The sequence below is a fragment of the Antechinus flavipes genome, chromosome 3, assembly GCF_016432865.1.
Source record: "Antechinus flavipes isolate AdamAnt ecotype Samford, QLD, Australia chromosome 3, AdamAnt_v2, whole genome shotgun sequence".
In the NCBI taxonomy this organism is placed as follows: Eukaryota; Metazoa; Chordata; class Mammalia; order Dasyuromorphia; family Dasyuridae; genus Antechinus; species Antechinus flavipes.
Window position 1 is genome coordinate 67,898,299 of NC_067400.1, and position 12,512 is coordinate 67,910,810.

Here is a 12,512-nt window from a genome sequence, read left to right on the forward strand (position 1 = left end):
CAAGTTCAAATATAGCCTTAGACACTAGCTGTGTGATCCTGGGCAAGTCACTTAACTTTGTTTGCCTCAGTTTCCTTATCTGGAAAAGGAAATGGCAAACTACTCTAGTGTATTTGCCAAGAAAACTCTACCTGGGATCAGGAAGAGTTAGAACATAACTGAAAATGACTGAGCAACAACAAGAAGTTAGTAAAAGCTAACAGGTATTTTGTCATTGTTACTAAAGAGAAACTAATCCCCTTTAAGCTCTCTTGGATACATACTTGACAGGAGATTAAATCCTACACATGGCAGCACATTAAATAATATGAAAAATTTATCACAGGATGATAGTATGTTAAATGCATTTGGAGATTCTTGAAACATTCTCTAATCTCACTTTTAGTCCAGGAGAGAATATTCTGCATAGTCAAAAATTGATATTTTTGACCAAACCACCACATTCCTAAAGCCATGTAGCCTTTTTGCTTCGAAAAATTTATACATTTTGCTCTTGTAGTTGAAGACCTTCAGGAAAATGGCAATGAATAAAAGAAACCTGGGGAAAACTATTAGTACTTTGAGCAAAAATTTTATCTTTTTATGAATATTCCAATTTTTTTTCTCCTAATAACATGTAAGTATGGCTGCATTTTAAGCTTCTTAGTTTATGTGCCTGTGAATCTGTGATAAATAGAAGATCTTGCACACTTTGCTTTTGCCACCATTACCCAAGGGTAGGGAGATTTCTAAAGATCCCCTTCACTGCTCCCATCCTCTCCCATTTCACTATATTTGGAGATGTCTACTAGAATATTGATGAGCTAAATAATATAGAAACAAATACTGCTTTTTTAGAGTGGCAATAGAATCTAACAACCAAACAGAAAGTAGTATGGTACAGAAGTTATAAGGTAATTTCAGAATGACCTTTAGTGGAGTGAGTTCATTGATTTATTTGTCATATTTACCTTTGTGTGGGAAGTTTCTTTTTTAAACAACCATTTCCCAATTAGTGGCATAGAGCCCAGAAGAGGTAGACTTAGTATGCTGATTTTCTGTTTTCAATTATCCATTCAACTACAGGTTTAGATACTAGAAAAATAAATTTACATATTTCCCTTCCAAACAGAGATACATAAAATATAAGCTGCCCTACAGGGCAGAGACCTTTCTAAATGACACTGAGCTCATCTTTTTTTAGGAATAGAGGTTGCAAATAAATAATAATAATAAATTATAATTTATTTAAATATAATAATATATTTATATAATTTATTAAATAATACAATAGAAATTATAATTTATATAAAATATAAAATACAATTATAATTATAATGTAAATCATAATAAATAAAATGTAAATATATGAATTGGAGAAGTTTTCTTGTCTGTAAAATATTTATTCTTCTTAAAAGATGTACCAAATTACAAGTTATGTTTATTGTCATAAAAATTCTATTTTATATTTCTTGAAGGATTTTCAGGGTTCTCCTAATAGGCTACAATCAAACATGAACTGGATTTTTCCATTGACTATTGGATCAATCATTGTAGAACTATTTTGGATTTGAATGTCTTCCATCTTGGTTTAAGGACATTATTGCCATCGTGTGAAACAGAATTATCCTTTTGATTGACTGAGAGCAATAATAACCAAATGAAGAGGAAACTAGCTGATCTGTAGAATATTTCTCATAATTAAAAAAAATGTAATAGATTGCTGGCTATATGGCTAGGTTACTAAAAACTCATTCATATTTTTCCTAAAGGAGACTCAGGATTCTTCAAATAAGTACTAGTATGATATGAACCTACATTTTTATTAGCTACTGAATCATATCCTGAAAGAATTGTATTAGATTTAAGTGTTTTTGCTTCTTAGTTGAATGATTAAATTTCTTTAGATTTAAATAGAACTATTCTTTGGTTGAAAGCAGTATAAATCAAATGGGAGCAAAATGGTTAATCTGTTGAACATGCATTATTCCAGAGGAAATAACATATTTTAGCTATTTTTAAAAATTCTTTTTGTTTGTTTTATACTTTTACAACTCATTTACACTAACCCAAATTTTTCATGTTTTAAGTATTCAACTTCCTCTGTCCCATGGTTTTCTATCTTTAAAAAAAAAAATTACAAATACATACATGTAGGGACCCATATGTATATAAGCATGCAGAATTTACACTCCTTTCTTTTTTTATTATTTTGTCATTTTTTCAAGCATATATGATCCTTTGTGACCTCATTCAGAGTTTTCTTAGCAAAGATTCTAGAGTGGTTTGTCATGTCCGTCTCCAGCTTGTTTTACAGATGAGGAAACTGAGGTAAACAGGCTTAAGTGACTTGCTCAGGGTTATACAGCTGCAGGAACTTTAACTTTTTAACTGCCTATTATATGTGTGAGAATGTGAATTAACATGCTATTTTGGAAAGAAAAGTAGGAAATGCATAGACACTTCAAACAGAAGGAAATTATTTATAGAAAAAAGATTAGGTATTACTGAGTTAAGTGGAGAACAAGCATACATATCAAATGGAATTCCTTTTTTATCCCTAAGCCCTTTCTTTTACCTAACTTCCCATTTTTTTTTTGCAAGTATCACCATTAACTCAATCACCTAAATTCTTAGTTTGAGAATCATCTTGATTTGCCACATTTAGTTAACTTCTTAATCTAGTTTCCTAGTCCAAGATTCTATTTCCACACAATATCTCATACATTTTTATATTTCCCTCAATTCAACACTAACTTAGTTCAGGCCCTTATCATCTCTTACCTGTAGCAATTTAACTCTTTCCTAAATAGATTCTGAGCTGCCAGTGTCCACTTCCTCCTATATAGTCTCCACTCACATGCTACATTTCTTCACCAATACAGATGATGATATATGGCATTTTATTTCTTCTATTCATCAGCTAATATTTTAAACATCTTTCCAGAAAAATATGAGAAGAATTGGACCCATTATTAAATTAATATAATCCCCAGATGAGGAAATTCTTTTCTCCAATGTAAGTTTGCTCCTTCTCTATAACACATAATTTTAGAGAACTAAAAAGAGCATTGAGAAATTAAGTGATTTACCTAGAGTGACACAACTAATATCTCAGAAGTGGGACTTGTATGAAGAGTTTTTCTGGTTCCAAGGTCGGGTCTCTTTCCATTCAACTTGGATCTTTTCTCTTTTCAATCAATACAAGATATTTCAGGGAGATCAAAGATCAATAAAATTCCCAGTCAAAAAATTTTTAAATGAATATTTGAAATTGGAATGTTCTTTGCATAATTCAGTTTTTAGTGTAAAGTTCTCTGGCAGCAATAAAGAACATTTAGTTTACTTCACTGATAGGTATATCCTTTAAAGCTGGAACAGCTTTCTCTTGATATTTCCTCTGTGGCTGATTTTTGGAGTAGTTATCTGTAACTGTATGAATAAAATCCAGAAGAGAAGTATTCATCAAGTTAATTCCAAATATCACTAGTAAGTAATTCTAGAGTAATAAGAAAGTGAATCAGCAAAGCAACTGCTCAGTATATTTGAAGCTAATATATTAGTCCTAAGTTTAACCATGTGTCAGGAATAAATGTCCATACAAGATATAGTATGATACTAAATTGGAAGCTTAACAAAAGAACAAAACCATATATTGTTCTTTCTGGAAATGAAATTGAATTTTAACTATAGTCTCTTTTGCTTTAGGGAAACTAAAACTTTCTATTTGCTGTGCAGAGACCCTCACTTAGGGCAGATTGCAGGAGAAGAGGAGAAAAGTACAAGTGAATGGGCCTAGGGCAGAGCCAATAAAAAATTTTAATACCAAGAGAACATAACTCCAAACATACTCCAGACCATTAGCATAGATTATAGCTGGACAAGATCTTAGAAAACATCCAGCCATCTCACTTTACAGTTGAAGAAAATAAGGTCCAGAGAGATCAAGTGATTTTTCTCCTCTTGTTGTTAGACCATGAACTCCTTGAGAACAGGAGATAGATTACCTTTTGACCATATCTTTCTCACTTAGTATGGTGTTGGACACATAGTAAGTGATTAATGAATAGCTGTTGGCTAGTTACTTCACTGTCTAAGGCAAGAGTTCTTAACTTGGGGAACATAAATTGGGGAATGAGAGTTCATAACCTGGGGAACTTAAAAATTGTATCTATTTATACTACATATAATATGGCATGATATATAGTATAAAAATACATGATATATAAAAGAAAGGTTATCTTTCACAGAAAACTTTTCTCTCTTCTTTGTTTTTGGTATAATTGATTTCCTTTGTAATCCCATGCATTGTGTTTTATGCCTTTTGAAACATTATTCTGAGAAGAGCTCCACAGGTACACTGTCAAAGAGTCATGAAATACAAAAGGTTGAGAACTTTTAGCCTAAGATCACATAGATTGAAGGAGGCAAACTTGGGATTGAACCTAAATCTGCCATTCTCTTCACTATCTCAAGCTTAGTGGAAGCAAATACCAAACTACTGAATTTTTCCATGCCTCAGTTTCCTTATCTGTAAAATGAACTAAGAATTGATGGCCCCTAAAATCAAATCTATCATTCTTTATTCCAGTGTGTTCTTCTCATAGTTACTAATCATGTAGAAAGTAACTTACTTCACTCTAAAATGACAACACATATACATTCTCCCCCCACCCCCACCCCCAATCTCAAAGCAATCAGGGTTAAGTGATTTGCTCAGAGTCCCATATTAGTGAATATCTGCGACAGGATTGGAATTTGAGTTTTCTTGATTCCAAAGTTAGTCTTCTATCCACTATACCACCTAGCTGCCCCACATATTCATTCTTAACAATCAGACCCCATTCATATCTATTTCAAACAGCTAGAAAACTTCTTTCTAAATCTCTATCTGGGCTGCTTTTTATGATACCTTTAGGAAATTGTAGCTTCTAACTATAAGTCACACAGCAGGAAAGAAAGAATTAAGACTGGATAAGATTAGGAACTTGAGAAAGAGCATGTTCAGTCCCAACCAAGGTTTAGAAACTTATACCAAAAAATATCCTTGTTGGAAATGAAGATGTATCTACTGCTGTAATCAAAATTGGAACTTCAGTTAGAGTTTGGCAAGAATAGCAAATGCTGATCCAAATCCCCATTTGGCGTTCCAATTTTAGCTAAAACTGTTTCCAAGGTTGACTTTGCAAATGGTTCTCTTGGTAAGGATGTAGATATGTGTGTTATGGAGCTAGATGGGGGCGGATAGGAAGGAAAAGGAGTGGAACTCATCTTCTGAATTCATCTGAATTTCATGTAGAATGGTTCATTGGAAGTTTTATACTTTTCAGATATTTATCTTCAAACTAGTCATTGGAAGCCAATGATTAAACACTAATTTAGCCTAAAAAGAAGGTCTAGAAAGGAAATAGGGTACAAAGGAAAATATTGATTTAGAATCAGACTTGGGTCCAAATCTCAGCTCTGTTTCTCACTATTCACTTCTTAACTGAGGCAAGTTGCTCAAACTCAGTGGGCAACAATTACTTAATTGGGAAAAGAGGCTCCTTGAACCATAAGACCTCAGAGAGCTCTTTCAGTTCCAACTTTTCAATACCATGGTCTTATTTAGAGTTTCAAGAACTGATTCAATTTTGAGGAAGAGATTAATTTAGATGTAATATTAATTCAGTACTTACTATGTGCCAGGGCACTGTGCTAAGTGCTGGAAATGACAATGCAAATATAAGAACTATAAAGTCAGTTTCTGCTCTCAGGTAGCTTATATTCTAATGGGGATGATGACAATTAAAAAGAAGCTGAAAGAGAGAAAAAGAGAGAAAATTGAGAAGGGAGGATGGTATAGAGCTAGGAGTTGGACCTGGCACTTTCTCAAAATGAGAGAGAGAGCCATAGAAGCAGAGGGGTCTTTCAGGGTGAGAAGCTGCTGTACAGCGAGTATAGTGTTTGGGGGGAAAGTGAAGAGGAGAAAGAGCAACAGATTTGGAATTAAATGCTGGCTTCAATACTCCTAAGCTATGTGACCATGGGCAAGCTGTCTCATTTTTCTAGGATTCTGGATTCTCTTCTGTAATACACTACACCATTACACAGGGTTATGATGATAATTAAATGAGATGATGTTGAATAATGTTATCACAAATGGAATGTCTTTCCTTATGCTTTCATCCCTTGCACTACTTGCTTTTGTGCTTGTTTTGTTGATATTCACATTTTTGTATTTTTCAAGTATGACAGCAACTTAACTATGAGGAATTTCGGACTTAAATGATCATGAGAATGTGTGATCATGATGGACATCAGAGAAGCAGACCCTGGGGTAAGGAAATCATAAGTATACCATGAACATGATCCTTGAGTTTGATTCAATAAAAACTCATTGAAATCTGATTTATTGTGACTTGGAATTGAAGACTTGAGATGAGATTAATGGGCTGATTTGGATTACATCATCTTTGGGGATTGTCAAATACAGCTTATGCTGAAGTCACTAAGGACTGTTTAGCTGTATTCCCTTGTTAAAATAATGGGATGATTGCTGTTTCCAAGGAACTCACAGGATAACAAAGCAGACAGAGTCCATGAAGTATGACTTTGGATTCACTAAACTCTTATGGAGTCCACCTTGCATTTGTGCTCCAGCTGAATGCTTTACATTGCCCAGAATGGCTATATGATTCTTTTAGGATAGACATGAATCATGCTCGGGTTGCTTGGCTGATGTGGAAAGACATAAACCACATTGCCCAGTTTGTATATTTTTTTTCAATATTTTCTTATTACCGATTTACAGCACTAGTGTTTGAGAAATCAAACTCTGACCTACATATCAAATTCATTTGCCTGTGGGACATGTTCCTGCCTCTACCCCTTGTTCTTAAACAGAAAAAAAAATGTAAATAAGCACTTGTTTGAGGTTTTTGACTTTTGCTTTTTTAATTGTCAAGAAGACAATTCTACCAGAGCGTACGTGTCAGACTCAATATTGTAATAGTCTTCAGGTTGTTCTCTTTGTCCCAAATATCTCCTCACTGTAGCCCATCTTCCACTAGATATCAGATGTGACCATAAAGTACAGATATGACCATATCATCTCACAAACCCTGACTCAATAAACTCCAGTGATTTACTATTACCTAAAGGATCAAATATAAACTCTTCTTCTTAGCTTTTAAGCCCTTCACAACTTGGCCCTTTCTTATCTTTCCATCCTTCAATTCATCCCCCTTTTGTACATTCTACAATCTAGAATCACTGGCTGTTTTTGCTGTAACACACACACACACACACACACACACACACACACACACACATACACACTACACCATCTCCTAATACTGTGTATTTTCACTGATTGCCTTCTGTGCCTGGAAATCTAGCCTTTCTCATCTCCACCTCCTGGATTTCCTTGCTTTCTTCCAGATTCAACTCAAATATCATTTCTGAAGGAGGACTTTCCAAGTCCCTCCATTGTTTGTACCTTCCCTCTAGGACTACCTCCCTTGAATGCAGTATATATCTTGTGTGTAGTTTTTTTGCATGTTGTATCCCCCATGATAATGTGAACTTTTTAAGAATGGGGCCCTACCACGTTTTCCCCTTTCTTTGTACCCTCAAAGCTGAGCTTAGCATAGTACTTGGCACATATTAAGAACTTAATGGATGCTTATTTGCTTTATTGTTTAGTGACTGAAAATACTATTGTATTGGAGCTTCTATAACACACATGTCACACATACATGATATATATATACATCTATGTATAATTATGTGTGCATGTATGTATTTATTTGTGTTTGTAAACACATAATTACATATAGGCAGACATGAGTGTGTGTGAGTACATGTGTGCATGTATGTGTACTTAAATTTACCAGGGAATCAATCAGGGGATTCCTAAACAATTAATTCCTCACAATCTATTTGATAAAAAATACAGCATATAAAGGGCAGGCGTTATAACCAAGACAACGAGATATAAAGTTAGACTTCTTTGGGACTTTAAAATAATTAATTTATACCTTACAAAGAATGTGTGTTTTATCCCTTAAACTCTGGGTAATGTAAAGGAAGTATAAAAAATGCATTATACATTCTTTTGTCGGGGACCAGGTAACAGTTCCTTAACCAACTTGAAAAAATTATAGGAACTTAACCATTGGGTTAAGGAAAAAAACAGTGTTCCAAAACTAGATTACCATGTATTTCTGTTGTGAAATACCTGATTAGATGTGGGGTGAGATAATGGAAGAGAAATGCTCCCCTCCTTTTTTATATTCTATAAGAGTTTCGAGAGGAAAGGTGATGGGCAAAGTTAGGGGCAATAAACTTTTATTATGACATATTTTTATTCACACAAGAAAGGACTCAATCCTAGCCTGAGATACTCAAGAGTGGGAACATGGAGGGAATGATCAACAAAAAAAGTGACCAACAGTTTCTCAATATCTGGTTTGTCAGAGTCACATAGCTAGAAAGCAACTGAAGACAGATTTGAACTCATGAAAAGTCATATTTCTGATTCCAAGCCTAACACTTTATCCACTGTGCTATCTAGCTGCCCTAATCTCTGATATGAAATGCTTAGGTTTTCAAGAAGAAAAAGTAGGGGTTAATGAAAATCCTGAAGAGATGCTGCCTTTGAACCTTATATACCCTGAATCATTGGCTCCATCACTGCTCTTATTGTGTAGAATAGGTCTTGTCTTTTATGCACCAGGATAGGAAAGGTGAAAGCCACTGGTTTTTATTCTGGAATCAGGACAGACTTCATTTCTATCTACCTATCATCTCCCCCCCCCAACCATATCCCTCTCTGTCTGTCTGTCTCTTTCTGTCTCTCTTTCTCTATTTCTCTCTGTGTGTGTCTCTCTGTCTCTCTGCCTGTTTGTCTGTCTCTCTCTTTCTCTGTATCTATTTATCTATTCATTTGTTTATCTATCTATTTATTTATCCATTTATTTATGTTGGCAACCAGATTCTTACTCAGTTATGTTTAACTTTACTATATAGGGAGGTAGTCACTCAGGACTAGCTGACAATGTTTCAGCTATATAAGCATGGCATATGGAAGTTGCCAGAAAAAGGAAGTTAGGAATGCTATAGAAAGTGGATATAGAACAGAGAACACAAATAAGTTCAGAAAACAGTTAAGAGTCTTTAAGTCACAAATCTGGGGTCACACAATATCAGAGAATAAATTCGAAATCAACTCTATCCTTTCTCTAGGTCCAATAGTTTGTCCACTAGATCACCTAGCTACCCATATTTTCTGGGTGGATTTTAATGGCTTTTTTGATAGCTGTTTTGTTCTCATGAACTTAAAAAGTTTATTCTTACTTCCTTTCACCTTGCTATGCACAAGGTGGTGTACAATTCTTATGTTTCTGTACAGTAACTCAAAAAAATATTCAAGGCCTCATATAACTGAAAGATTGGTTAACTCTGTTAGTGGTCAATTATCCTGCCAGCAAGTTCACTAAATACAATTAAAACCAAATGGATTTCTTGAAAAAAAAAGTCTTTAGTGCACACCCTACCCCAGATTCTTGAAGTGAACATGAAACTAAAAGTTATTTTTTCTCTTTTGTTTTGCTTTTGAAACAATGATGTAACGAATAGAGAGGAATGTCTCTTAAAAAGATATCAAGGTTTATTGAGGGGGAAAAAATCCTGATCGAAGCAAAACTAAAAGTCATTATGTCCATCACAAAGCAATAAATCTAACTGTTTGTTGAAACATGATCTCACCATATGTATTATAACAAACCAAATTTCTAATTTAATCAATCTCTTCCCCCTCCCCCCAAAAAGAAAAGAAAAATATAGCCATGTTTATTCTTCATGATGTTTGTGAATTTTTTGAAAGTAATAATTTAAAAAAAATTATTAACAGTGAGATTATAAATGTAGGAAATTATCATTCCTTCTAAATTTTCTGAGCAGATTGGAGGTATATTTTTATATAATCTATTTAGAATCTGGTATACTAAAAGAATTCTAAAAACCAATGACCAGGAATGTATATGTATGAGTGAGTGAGTGAGTGTGTGTGTGTGTATGTATGTATGTGTACATTTATATGTATGTATATATGTAGCTGCATTATAGATGTATATGTGTATATATGTATACACATATGTGTGTATATATATACATATATATATATAAACATGTAGATAAAGATGTATATTTTTAGATGGATTATAGATGAGTAGATGGAAGTGATAGATGATTGATAGAGGGATAGATAGATAGATAGATAATGTGTATGCTTGTGTATAATTCCAACTGCAAGACAATTGAACAAAAGAAGAAAATCCCATTCTACTGGTAGTATAGAATTGCCAATGACTCAGAGAGCATGAAAAGGATAAAGATGGGGAACTGCAGGCCTACTGGCTCTATAAAGCCTGCAAAATTATTTGAATAATCAACCACAGGCAATGATGAGTTTAAAGCTAAGTACAATAACCTCCCACTGCTAAGCTGATAACTTTATGTGGTCTACAAATGATGTTATCCAATGTTATCTAAATGGCTCTTGGTAGAAAAAAGGTTACCCACCACTGTTTGAGGAAATCATCTAGTTCATCTCCCTAAGTTTAACAATTAAAAACTCTGAAACCTAAGTGTTTCCATCCCAGGAGCCTCTGTGGCTCAGGGGAAATCCCTGAGGCAAAAGTGAAAAAATTGCTATGATGAATTGTATTGATGCTATCATTAGAAGTAACACCATGCCCTTTGGAAGACCTAAATGTCATGACAACATAAATGAATATCATACTTCAATTCTACTCAGTATAAAGAATTAATGAAGTATTCAAATTGGAAGGGAAAATGTGGCAGCCTTTTGCAAATTGTTCCTTATGTTTGACCAAGTTATCTACCTTCACTCTTTGCTATTTGATTTTTTTTTAAAAAGAAAACTCCCATTTCATTTCCCCCCACAGGTTGTGTTATTAATCCACCCTAAAGTCCAACATCATTCACTTCAGGAAATTTTTCCTTCTAGCAAAGAAAAATCCATCATTCCTCAGCATTTCATTACCTACATTCAGAAGTACCACAGGGCTTGCTTTTCAGACACTCAAGAGCTTGAATGGGTAGCCATGGTTATCATCCAGTCTGTTAGATGCCTTATTGGTTTTTTTCTAAATTCAGGAGTCATTTCAGGGAAAACAGTGTTTGTTCTTTTAGGAGTTTTGTTTGGATAAATAAGTCACTTCAGGAGAAGCAATGTAATATAATGGAAAGAAGACTAATTGGGCCCTATAGGACTTTGGAGACCTGGGTTTTCTAGTCATAGTGGTAGATGGAGTATTACTCCTGGAATCAAGGAGACCTGCTCCCTAATCCCAGCTCAGACAGTTTCTATATGTAGAACCACAGTCCTATTAATAAAATCATTAAACCTTTCTCACTTTCAGTTCAATTATGGCAATGCTCCAGGCTGTTTCTCTGTTGGCTCTCCAGAAGCAACCTCCCCACATTACCAGTAGCACATAAGATAGGACCCGAGAGAAAGATATCATATACTTTATACTATTCCCATATGTTTTTGCTTTTGTTTGTTACATTTCTATCTTTAAAAAGCTTTTCATTTTACAATCAATCCTCAATTTTCCTGGGGGCAATGTTCCTAGAAAATGGTGCAAAAGTAAAAAAGATGAATGTTGATACATTGAACCCACAGTAAACTGGGAGTTAGGTTCCCCTGATCATCAAAAACTATAATCTTTTGCTAAAGATGGCTGAACATTTATTTTTCTGCATTCAATTTTTATAATAAATCATTGATTCTGGTAATATGCATTTATCCTAACACAGTAACCAAGTAATAAACCATGAAATGCAGTATACAAAATAAAATTGGTAACATGCAAAACATTTTTCTGACTAATAATTTTCTAGAATTCTGATCATTTGTGCTAATGTCTCAATTAAAAAAAAAACCATGTATTTCAAGAAATATTCACTATTTGCAACATAAATTTACAGTACCCTAAATACTGGGCAAAAAGTAAAATTCTTAAAACTAAAACTTTTTAAAAACCTGAACCTTGCTTTTCATTCTTCAGACAGCAGTGTGACGGTATTATACCATATATAACAAATCACTGATTCCTTAACACCAAACTTATTCTGTTAGCAGCTGCAGACATTCTGGCCTGGTTTATCTAACACCTTTATTTTCTCACTGAGCTTTATCATTGATGTTGCACACTTGGGCTTAGAGCCCAAAGGACTTGCGCTATATTTTGGAGCCATAATTGCAATACCAAACTTGATTTTTGAATGCTAATAATAAAAATATATATTGAATGCAAGGGGAATTCTTTATTCTACAAAATTAGGATGAACAAGACTAGTGAAGCCACCCAATAGGATATCAGCTGCTCCACAAATTTGCATACACCACACTTTTCATTGTTTCCTCAACTACACATAATCATAAATGTGTGTGGTCACCAACACAAAAGTGAAAATGAAGTTACTAATAAAATCACATAAATGCTTGAAGACACAGCAGT

The 12,512-nt window shown here is 34.1% G+C and overlaps 1 pseudogene; it reads right to left on the bottom strand.

Moving 5' to 3' along the window:
• Positions 1-3,274: 3,274 nt before the first annotated feature.
• Positions 3,275-12,249, bottom strand: LOC127557022 (phosphatidylinositol N-acetylglucosaminyltransferase subunit P-like; annotated as a pseudogene).
• Positions 12,250-12,512: the final 263 nt, after the last annotated feature.